This window comes from Nematolebias whitei, chromosome 9 (assembly GCF_014905685.2).
Source record: "Nematolebias whitei isolate Nwh7 chromosome 9, NemWhi1, whole genome shotgun sequence".
In the NCBI taxonomy this organism is placed as follows: domain Eukaryota; kingdom Metazoa; phylum Chordata; class Actinopteri; order Cyprinodontiformes; family Rivulidae; genus Nematolebias; species Nematolebias whitei.
This window is the reverse complement of record NC_056506.1, coordinates 3,995,086-4,004,285: the sequence shown is the minus strand read 5'-3', so window position 1 is coordinate 4,004,285 and position 9,200 is coordinate 3,995,086.

Below are 9,200 nucleotides of genomic sequence, written 5' to 3'. Positions count from 1 at the left end.
TTGACTCCAGGACCACATCTGTTGCTGTGTGTAACACAGGCACGGATGAGGTGATGATCCCAAAAAACACTATGCTAGGATGGTTGATTTCCATGATTTTCATGATTTTGAACTAGGCATTCCATTTCTGGGAGGACTCCCAGATAACCTGGTACCGAGTCAAGAAGCTGGGCCAGTATGGTTCACAAAACCAACACAGGCCATAGCTCTTTTCTCAACCGATGACGTCGACCAAGGACCTCAAACCTATGGTGGCTTACCCATAGACAGGTCCGACGACTCGGAAAGGGATTCGTTGGAGCTCCCCAAAGAGCAAGAACCCTTATCAGTCTCATCACAGATAGATCAGGTGGTCGCCCAAGCCGACGCTCTGACATCTGATGAAGAAAGAGACAAACTTCGCCAAGTTCTTTTAAAATATGAAAAGTCATTTTCACCTGACCCAGACATCATCCAACTTCAGAAGTTGGATCCTGCAATTAACTCGATGATACTGTATCTGACTGACCCAGACAAATACACTCCATCGAAAGGCGAACTGGATTCCAATCCAGACCTTAAAGTCCTCTTTCAGCTGCGCAAACAGTTAAAACTACTCAAGGACAACCTAACTTTAGCTCATGGAGCGACGTCCTCACCCGTGTTCGCGGTCTCCCATGACCGAAGGGGGGTGACGGCAGTTAGGGTAATGTTACCAGACGCGATAACGTGATCAAATCTGACATTCAGAGTGAGTGGCGCACCGAAACGTCGTTTTCTAGTTGCTTAGTCACTACTTTTGTCAATGTTGAAACGTTGTTTTACTGGTTGCTTAGTCACTGTTTATGTCGATGTTGAGACATAGTTTAATTGGTTTTTGGTATTGTTTCTGAACACCCCAAGCAAGAATGAATTTTGTGTGTAGTTAAGTTAGAGACTAAGAGGCCTTTAACTATGCCAACATGCAGTTCATTTGTTAAAATGTAATCTTTGCGGAGTCAATGTAGATTAATGCTACCTTAAGTACCATAATCTACATTGGTCTCACAACGCTTAAGCCGAACCTACTCGAACAATTCTATTCGGGGGGATAGCTAATTCTTTTTGATGAGTCTCGCCATAGACTCCAAAAACATTTATGGGGAAACCAAACACCCAATCTCAAGTCGTTCGTCTAAAAAACAACAGACAATTGAACCAAACTATATTTTGCCATGTAAAGCTAACTTAAACCAAGTTAGGAATGGAAAAATAGTTTGGAACACCTTCTATAGGTATAGACCCCTATATGAAACCCTTTTCAGCATGTTCCACCCCTTAACTGGTAGCTGTAGCTGTTCCCAATCATAATAGCTTACACACCAGGTGCACATAGGTTAAGGCCTTATGTAAAATCCCCTTAATAAGCCCACCTTAAACCACATAATTGCATCACACATTTGAACCAGAACGGCACTGGCTGGACATCCACCCAGCGACGACCTTCGCTGGAGGAGACCTGCAATCCTGACGTTGGTCTCCACTCTTCATCCAGTGGCCGCATCTTCAGTTCAATCCAAGGGAACCCCTCTGTATGTTGATCAATCAACACTTCCATTCGTTGTGGATTTACCGTTGTAGATTATATGACTTTTCCAATGGATTACAGACTCTGTTTCCAAGGGGTTAAAGCATTGCTACAATGGATTTACCAACAACATTATGGAATTACTATCAACACAATGGAATTACCAAAAACATTGTGGGATTACCTCCTTTGACTTTTGTTTTCCTTGCTGGATTACATCAAGCTCAAGGACATTCGAAGGCATAAGTTCATGTTGGAATTCATCCCCATGGACAGGCGATGATTTCCAAAGGGGGGACTGTAGTGAACTAAGCCTCAGGTCAAATCTGGCCCTGAGGGCCTTCCTGGGACAAGAACTGTCATTTCATTGATTTGAGTCCAGAAACACAAAATTAAGTTCATCCAGAGACTTTCTAAGTGTGTCCTGCACTGATCAATTGAAAGAACACTCTCTTTTTTATTATCATTACTATTTTACAAATGTCTTGATAATCAAAGTGTGTTTAGTTCAAACCATTTTAAATGTTGAAGTGAACTACTCATTTTAAATCAACTGTGAAACAGTATTAATGATTTTTAAACCTCATTCAAAGTAGAAATCAAGTTAATGTTTGTTACAAGAGTAATTATGCATTTTGATTTTCTGTCTGAAATGAGGTTGTAAGTCGGTCAAAAGTCAAGTTTCGGTCAACTACATGTTTACTGGAAAGAAATGTCATGTTTAACTTTTTCAGACAGATAGAAGTAGAACTGGCACCTAACAGTCTCGGTTTCTTCAAAACATTTTCTGTCTGTTCTTAAACAATCTAATCTTTTTCCTTGACTTTTAATAACCTCTTACATCACTAAGACCACACCTTGTTGGTCTATCGACCAATCAGGAAGCTCTCAGAGGAACCGGAAGTGACCTCTTTAAAAGGTTCAACACTTCCTAGTTCCAGTAGAGAGTGAGAAAAATGCTGGAATAGAGAATGCTGAGTTAGTTCCGAGAGCAGCAGAATGCTGGAATGCAGAATGCTGAAGAACAACGTCAACTAAGCTGAACAACGTTCCAGGGAGTACCTCAAACGAGAAGTCCCTGAACGAGAGAAGTTCAGAGGAACTATGAAGAAGTCTGTTCTGGGATGATCTCACAACTCCAAACGGTTCCCTGCTATCCTTACGGAGACGCTGGAAAGCGTTGAAAGAGAACTCTACACCGAGGCCGAACTATCGTCTGCAAAGGTAAAAGAGTCGATCTTCAACTGCAAAGTGTACCGTGGGTTAAGCTGGGTCCAAAGGAGCGTGTTGTTCTGGTTATAACAGACAAATTCCCTCACCCATCTCTCTCCATCTAAATTTCAATTTCCCATCTTTAAAACTCTTCTATCTGCCAGTAATAATCCAGATATTTTCAGAAATGTCTGTTGCAAAGCTTAACCCAGATACCATGGCCGTATGGTTTCTGACTGTAAAGATAATTAATTAAGCTGTTGTTGAAATCAATGTTGCCAAATTAATGTAAATGTTTGATGTTAAACTTTGATTCTGTTAATAAATGACCGCATTCATTTGATGGGTCAAAGAAAATTAACGTCTCACGTCACATTTAATCAATTTTGCACGATAGAACTCAGTCCAGAAAAATGAAAGAATCCGTTTAATTTATGGATAATATATCACAGATATATGTTCATTTACAATATTATAATCTTTTGTGATTTTAAAATGTATTTTGTATAAAGTTCATTTCATGATATTGAGTTTAAGAAGGAAGTGAACTGTCTTGAAATGTTGTACAAGTGATGAGTTACTCAAGGAAAAATGTTTAACAATAACGATTCCTGAGGTAGCACCGAGCAAAACATGAATCCTTATAAGGAAAACAGAACAGAATAACAAGCTCTAAGTTGGAGCAGAGAAATCCGGACTAAACCGGATAGATTAAAGTGACACTCAGTTTTCATATGTATGAGAGTGATGTAATCATCTCCTATAGACATGCATAGAAATCCTGAGCCAACTCCAGCCCAAGTAGGAGGGCAAAACGGGTGGCATGATCTATCGGAGGTGGTAACCAAAAACTTACTCTATAAATATATACTGATCTGACAAACTGGGGCTGAAAGACGACTGGAGTGTGAGGAGTACAGGACAAGTTTTTTGACGGTTCCAGCTGAGGAAGAAATTGGACGGATTCGAAGAGAAAACTCCTTTCTGGAGTTATTCTTCATTTCAGCCCGGATCATCACCCAGAACCTATTTCTTCAGATTCTGAACAGCTGTTGAGCCTGAGGCGGCCTCATTCAAGAACGGGTGAGGTAATCTGCTCCTTACTGTACTGGGATTCACAGGAATTCCATCAGAGAGTGATGGTAAGGAGATGTCTCAGAAACTTTGTCCTTAATCAACCTTTAATTCAGATCAGAGCGGTAGTCTACAGGATTGCAAGCAGAGAGATTTATTATATTTTGGATTCAATTGCTCAGGGTTGCCAAAGGTTGTTAGAAGTGGTAAGGGATAATATATATTGGATCAGGTTGTGAGTTGGGGGTGATTGTGAGGGTTTTTGGAGTATTTAAGTAAGTCAGAATGACCCTAGGGGCTCCTAGGGCGTGGCTGGCCAGAAGGAAAACGGCTGAGGCTGTTTTCCCCCAGTTCTCCTCAGAATCAGAGGAACACCTTGTCAAACAGACTGATCAACCTCTGGAGTCCAACTAAATCTCAGAGCCACTTATTAATCACCATGTATCCTCTCTCTAATCGAATGTAATCATTGTGTTGGATTGTGCTTACCGCTGTTTCCCCTGCTAATCATTGATTAAAGCAAAGCAAAATGTAAAATTCAGGATTCTTATTTCATCACCCCTTTGTTCATGGAAGTGGAGAACTTGGTTCAATGTTAACAACAAAAGTTCGGGAGGGTTTTAAAGGTTTCGTAGCTTTGAGTATAAAACAACATCCAAGAATCTTACTCCTAGATTCCAAACAAAACCAGATCGGTTAACAATTGTAATGCTAAATTAGGAGATGAGCTACCGTGAACTTGCGCTTCCTCGTCTGTCGAACGTCCCCACTCCTGCTGCTAGGTCGGGTGAGGCACGAGGTGAGATTCTGGGTGTGGTGCACGGATAGGAGGTAGTTAACGGTCTGGGTGAATCATCTCAACACAGCCTTAGACTAAACCGTCCTAAAACATAGCTACAGGTGATACCTGGGCCTTAGGATTAGTTTTAGACCCCTTGGTGGAGAAGGCTGCAGTGAGGGCGTGGCACGCGTCCTGTGTCTAGCTCACTGGGGAAGCGAAACACCTTTTTAGGTACACGTTTGATATTTATGGTAATATATGCATATTTAGTTGTTTCGTTTTACGTTTTTTTAATTACTATTACTATTTTCAAATGTGGGCAGACTGGAGCCCAGACGGTTGGATTGTGTTCTCTAGGGTAAACACTAACATGTGAATTTTCAGTTGACAGTGCTTTTTGTTCTATCCATGTCAATGGCGGTCCTAGCCTATTTGACGCCTTGTGCGAGCAACCCCAACGGCGCCCCCCCACCCCCCACACCCACACCCCTCTAAGTTGCGTGCAGGCTGTCGAGTTGCTGCTAAATTGTGCCCCCTGCCTGCTGTGTGGTGCATGACAGGCAGTTTGTCTCAGAAGGTCACTCCACCATCACAACACTCATTTTATTTTTTTTCAAACAACAAATACAGATTAAACTCTACAAATGAACCTTGTACCAAACCTATTTGTACTATTTGTATGTACTTTGAACAACAAGAGTTTAACATGCACATCAACTGACAAGTCAAGTCAAGTTTATTTGTATAGCACATTTAAAACAGAAGCTGTTACCAAAGTGCTTAACAAGAAGAACACAACATAAAATATAAAGTAACAAGATATAATTACAGCATATGGACTAAAAGCGGGCAGCACGGTGGCGCAACTGGTAGAGCTGCTGCCTCTCAGCGAGCAGGTCCTTGGTTCAAACCCCCGTCCAGGGGCCTTTCTGGGTGGAGTTTGCATGTTCTCTCTGTGCATGCATGGGTTTTCTCCGGGTGCTCCGGTTTCCTCCCACAGACCAAAAACATGCATGTTAGGCTGATTGGTAACTCTAAATTGTCCCTAGGTGTGAGTGAGAGAGTGAATGGTTGTTTGTCTCGTTTGTCTCTATGTGTCCCTGTGATGGACTTGCGACCCGTCCAGGGTGTACCCCGCCCCTCGCACAGTGATTGCTGGACATGGGCACCAGCGACCCCCGTGACCCAAAATGGAATAAGCGGGTAAAGATAATGGATGGATGGATGGATGGATGGATGGACTAAAAGCAAAAAAAAAAAAAAAAACATAATTAGAAATGCTGTCACCTAAATGTTGATCCTCCTTGCCTTCCTTGATGCAAAGTCATCAATAATCTCATCAAGTGAAATCTGCTCAGCAACTGCATGGTTGATACTGATGACTGCCAGACCACTGAGGCGTTCCTGAGACATAGATATATGTTTTAATCATTTTCAACTTTGAAAAGGTTCTTTCTGCTCCAGCCACTGTGACAGGAATGGTAACTGCAATTCTAAGAGCAGACCACAAATTTGGCTATCCAAATTTGTGGTCTGCTCTTAGAATTGCAGTGGTTTCTGATAGGTCACTTTCATGGACAACGTTTAGCAGCTCAAGAGCAGTCATAGACGTTGATGGAAAATCAGGCAAGTTCCTGAGCTCCCTTACAAGCTCTCTGCCATCCAAGTCTGAGTTCCTCTTAAAGTGCAGTGTTGTACTGAGGGCATTGCATTGTTCTGTGAGGTCTTTGTCTGAAAGATTTGGAAAGTTTGTGAGCACCCCAAAATAATCTCCCACTTTTAACTGCTTTTGGTAGGTTTTCAGCAAGTTTTTATTGGAAAATTATATATATGTATTATTTTATAATTATTATATTATTACAATGTCTTCAACGATTGTGGGCGCCAGCGGGGGGGGGGGGGGGGTGTTATGCCGCCCCCTGCTGGAGGCCGCCCTGGGCGGCCACCCATGTTGCCCATATAAGGAACGGCCACAGATCCATGTCAGGGTAGAAGAGAGGGGTGGGTTTATACCGGATCAGACTTTTGGTTATTTTTGTGTCATTTATCAGGTACTGGTTTGTAATATTTTGTGTGTAAATTATTTCTTGCTGTTCATGCATAACCAGCGTTAAGAATGCTGGCCACTCTAGTGGCTGCCCAGTAAATTGTGTAAGCTGGAATGTGCAATCTCTTAATGGTCCAGTAAAATTCCGGAAAATTAAGTCATACCTGAAGAAGCTGAACACTGATATAGCCTTTTTACAGGAGACCCATGTGCATTCTGCAGATAGCTGAAAGATTGTTAAAAAATGGTTTGGCCAGATGTTTCAATCCAATTTTCAATCCAAATCAAGAGGGGTAGCTATTAGAATTGGCAAGCAGGTACAATTTACAGCCTCGAGTGCGCTACCAGCATTCCTTGAATAACTTATTTTGCTTAAAAATTTCCGGAAAATATCTGGCTATAAGGTTAATCATCAAAAGAGTGTGCTGATACCTGTGACCCCCATAGAAAATAAAATCTTAGACATTGTACCTTTTAAAATTAGTTTAAAAAAAATTAAATACCTTGGCGTTTGGATAACCCGAGCTCATAAGAACCTCTATAAAACTGATTTTCTACCTCTCATGGCAAACCTTAATCAGGACATTGTTAGATGGCAATCCTTACCTCACACTCTGGGAGGGTAAAATAAACTCTGTAAAAATTAATATTCTACCTAAATGTCTATACCTGTTTCAGAATCTGTCAATCTTCCTTACTGACTCCTTCTACAACAATCTGAACAGCCAGCTATCAGCATGTATTTGGAATATAAAGCATCCGCAGATTGCCAAGAGGGTTTTACATCTGCCCCGCAGGCTTGGAGGCATGTCACTTGCGAATTTCATGCATCATTACTTGGGCAGCCAATATCAAAATTCTACTATTCTGGTTGGGTAAGGATACACTTTCTCCTAGATGGAGGGCTTTGGAAAAGGACCTCCCCTTCTGCATTACTCTGCTCTCAACTGCCTTTTAAAACAGTCAGTATCAACCTACTCTTCTTACCCAGTTGTGATCTGGGAAGTTAAGATTTGGAATCAGTTCAGTAGGGCATTTAACACTATAGAGTTACTGTTTTGTACGTTTGTGGTGTGTGACGAGTTTGCTGAGCTGTGGAAACGCTTTATTCTGTAAAACTGAGGTCCAGACGTGACTCTGGTCCGGCTTGTTTTGATAAGTTCGAACGAGTTTGTTTTAAATGGTGGGAAAGACGTTTTTAATGCCGGGGCGCCGACTCCGTGCAGCTCAGAGCTTGATTCGTGACACTTGTAACAGAAATTGGTGCATTTTGACAGTTTAAAAGGCGAAAAGTTGTCGAATTATTTCAGGCTAACAGTAACATGCTAGTTGGAAAAACGGTCCGTGATTGGTTGAGTTAGCTGCTGTGTAGCGCTTTCATTGGCTGAGAGACGTGTCAGTCACCCCGTGTTGCTCTGTCATTGGTGGATTCAGTCACGTGACCCGGAAATGAAAACTCGTTTTCATAGGGAATTAAAATCTGCTTTTTAAAGCTGAAAAGCGCTTTAAAGTTGATTCTGATACGCGGCTCCGTGTCTTCGAAGCATAATCGCTGAAATTTTGCCACGTTTGAGTTTAAAATCCGTCATTAAATGATGTTTTTGAACAACGCTAGCAATGCTAATTTTAAGCTAACAGCTAACGACCGGATGAGTGACGTGTCACGTCACTTCCTCCATGTCGGAAATGAGCTCGGTTGCAACCGTAGCCTTCGCTGTGCTTAAAATCACTAAATAAAGCCGCCACATGTCCCAGAAAGCTCGTGTTCATGCAAAGAAGTCATGCTTGTTCAAACAACGCCAAGTTTAAGCTTTAAAACCGTTCAGAAATGTTGATTTTAACCGAGTTTAGCCGAAGCTAACTTTAAGCTAAGCGGCTAACAACAGGATGTCAACCGAACGTCACAGGAAGTCATCATAGACTCCTGCTGGTAGAAAGCTAAACACTGCCCCCTCCTGGAGAAACTTGATATCACAGTTTCACTCAGTTTTAGGTTATTTTTGAGTGGAATTAAACATATTTTCTTTCTGTAAGGCATTTTTGAGTTAATAAATGTTCCTCACAGCTGAATAATCACTGTTATCTTGCATTTAAAAAGTAGTTAAGGTATTTATGCAGAAATGCATTTACCAGGACATTTTTCATTCACTGAATTCCTCAAACAGGAGGGACAAAATGAAAAATTAGAAACTTTTTAAAAGATACGGTTCAGATATTCACAGAGTTGATAAGTTACTCATTTGCTGGAAAAGATAATGCACGTTTAATTGCTAGATCATTAAATAAGAGTAAATATATCGGGAAAAAGAGACTTTTCTGATTTTATTTACCACCTAAACAATTACATCTCCTATTTAATTTTAAATAGAAGATATTGGTAGGAGAACAGGAGTACAGTTTTTCTGAAAAAAGACTGATTATTCCTCATCATCAATTTTCTTTTCTCTTTTCACCCACCTGGGTTGATGAGTAACTGTTTAAAATAGCGAATTTCTGGAAGTAAACGGTTTAAAAACATTTTTAAACTGATGTGCTGTGAG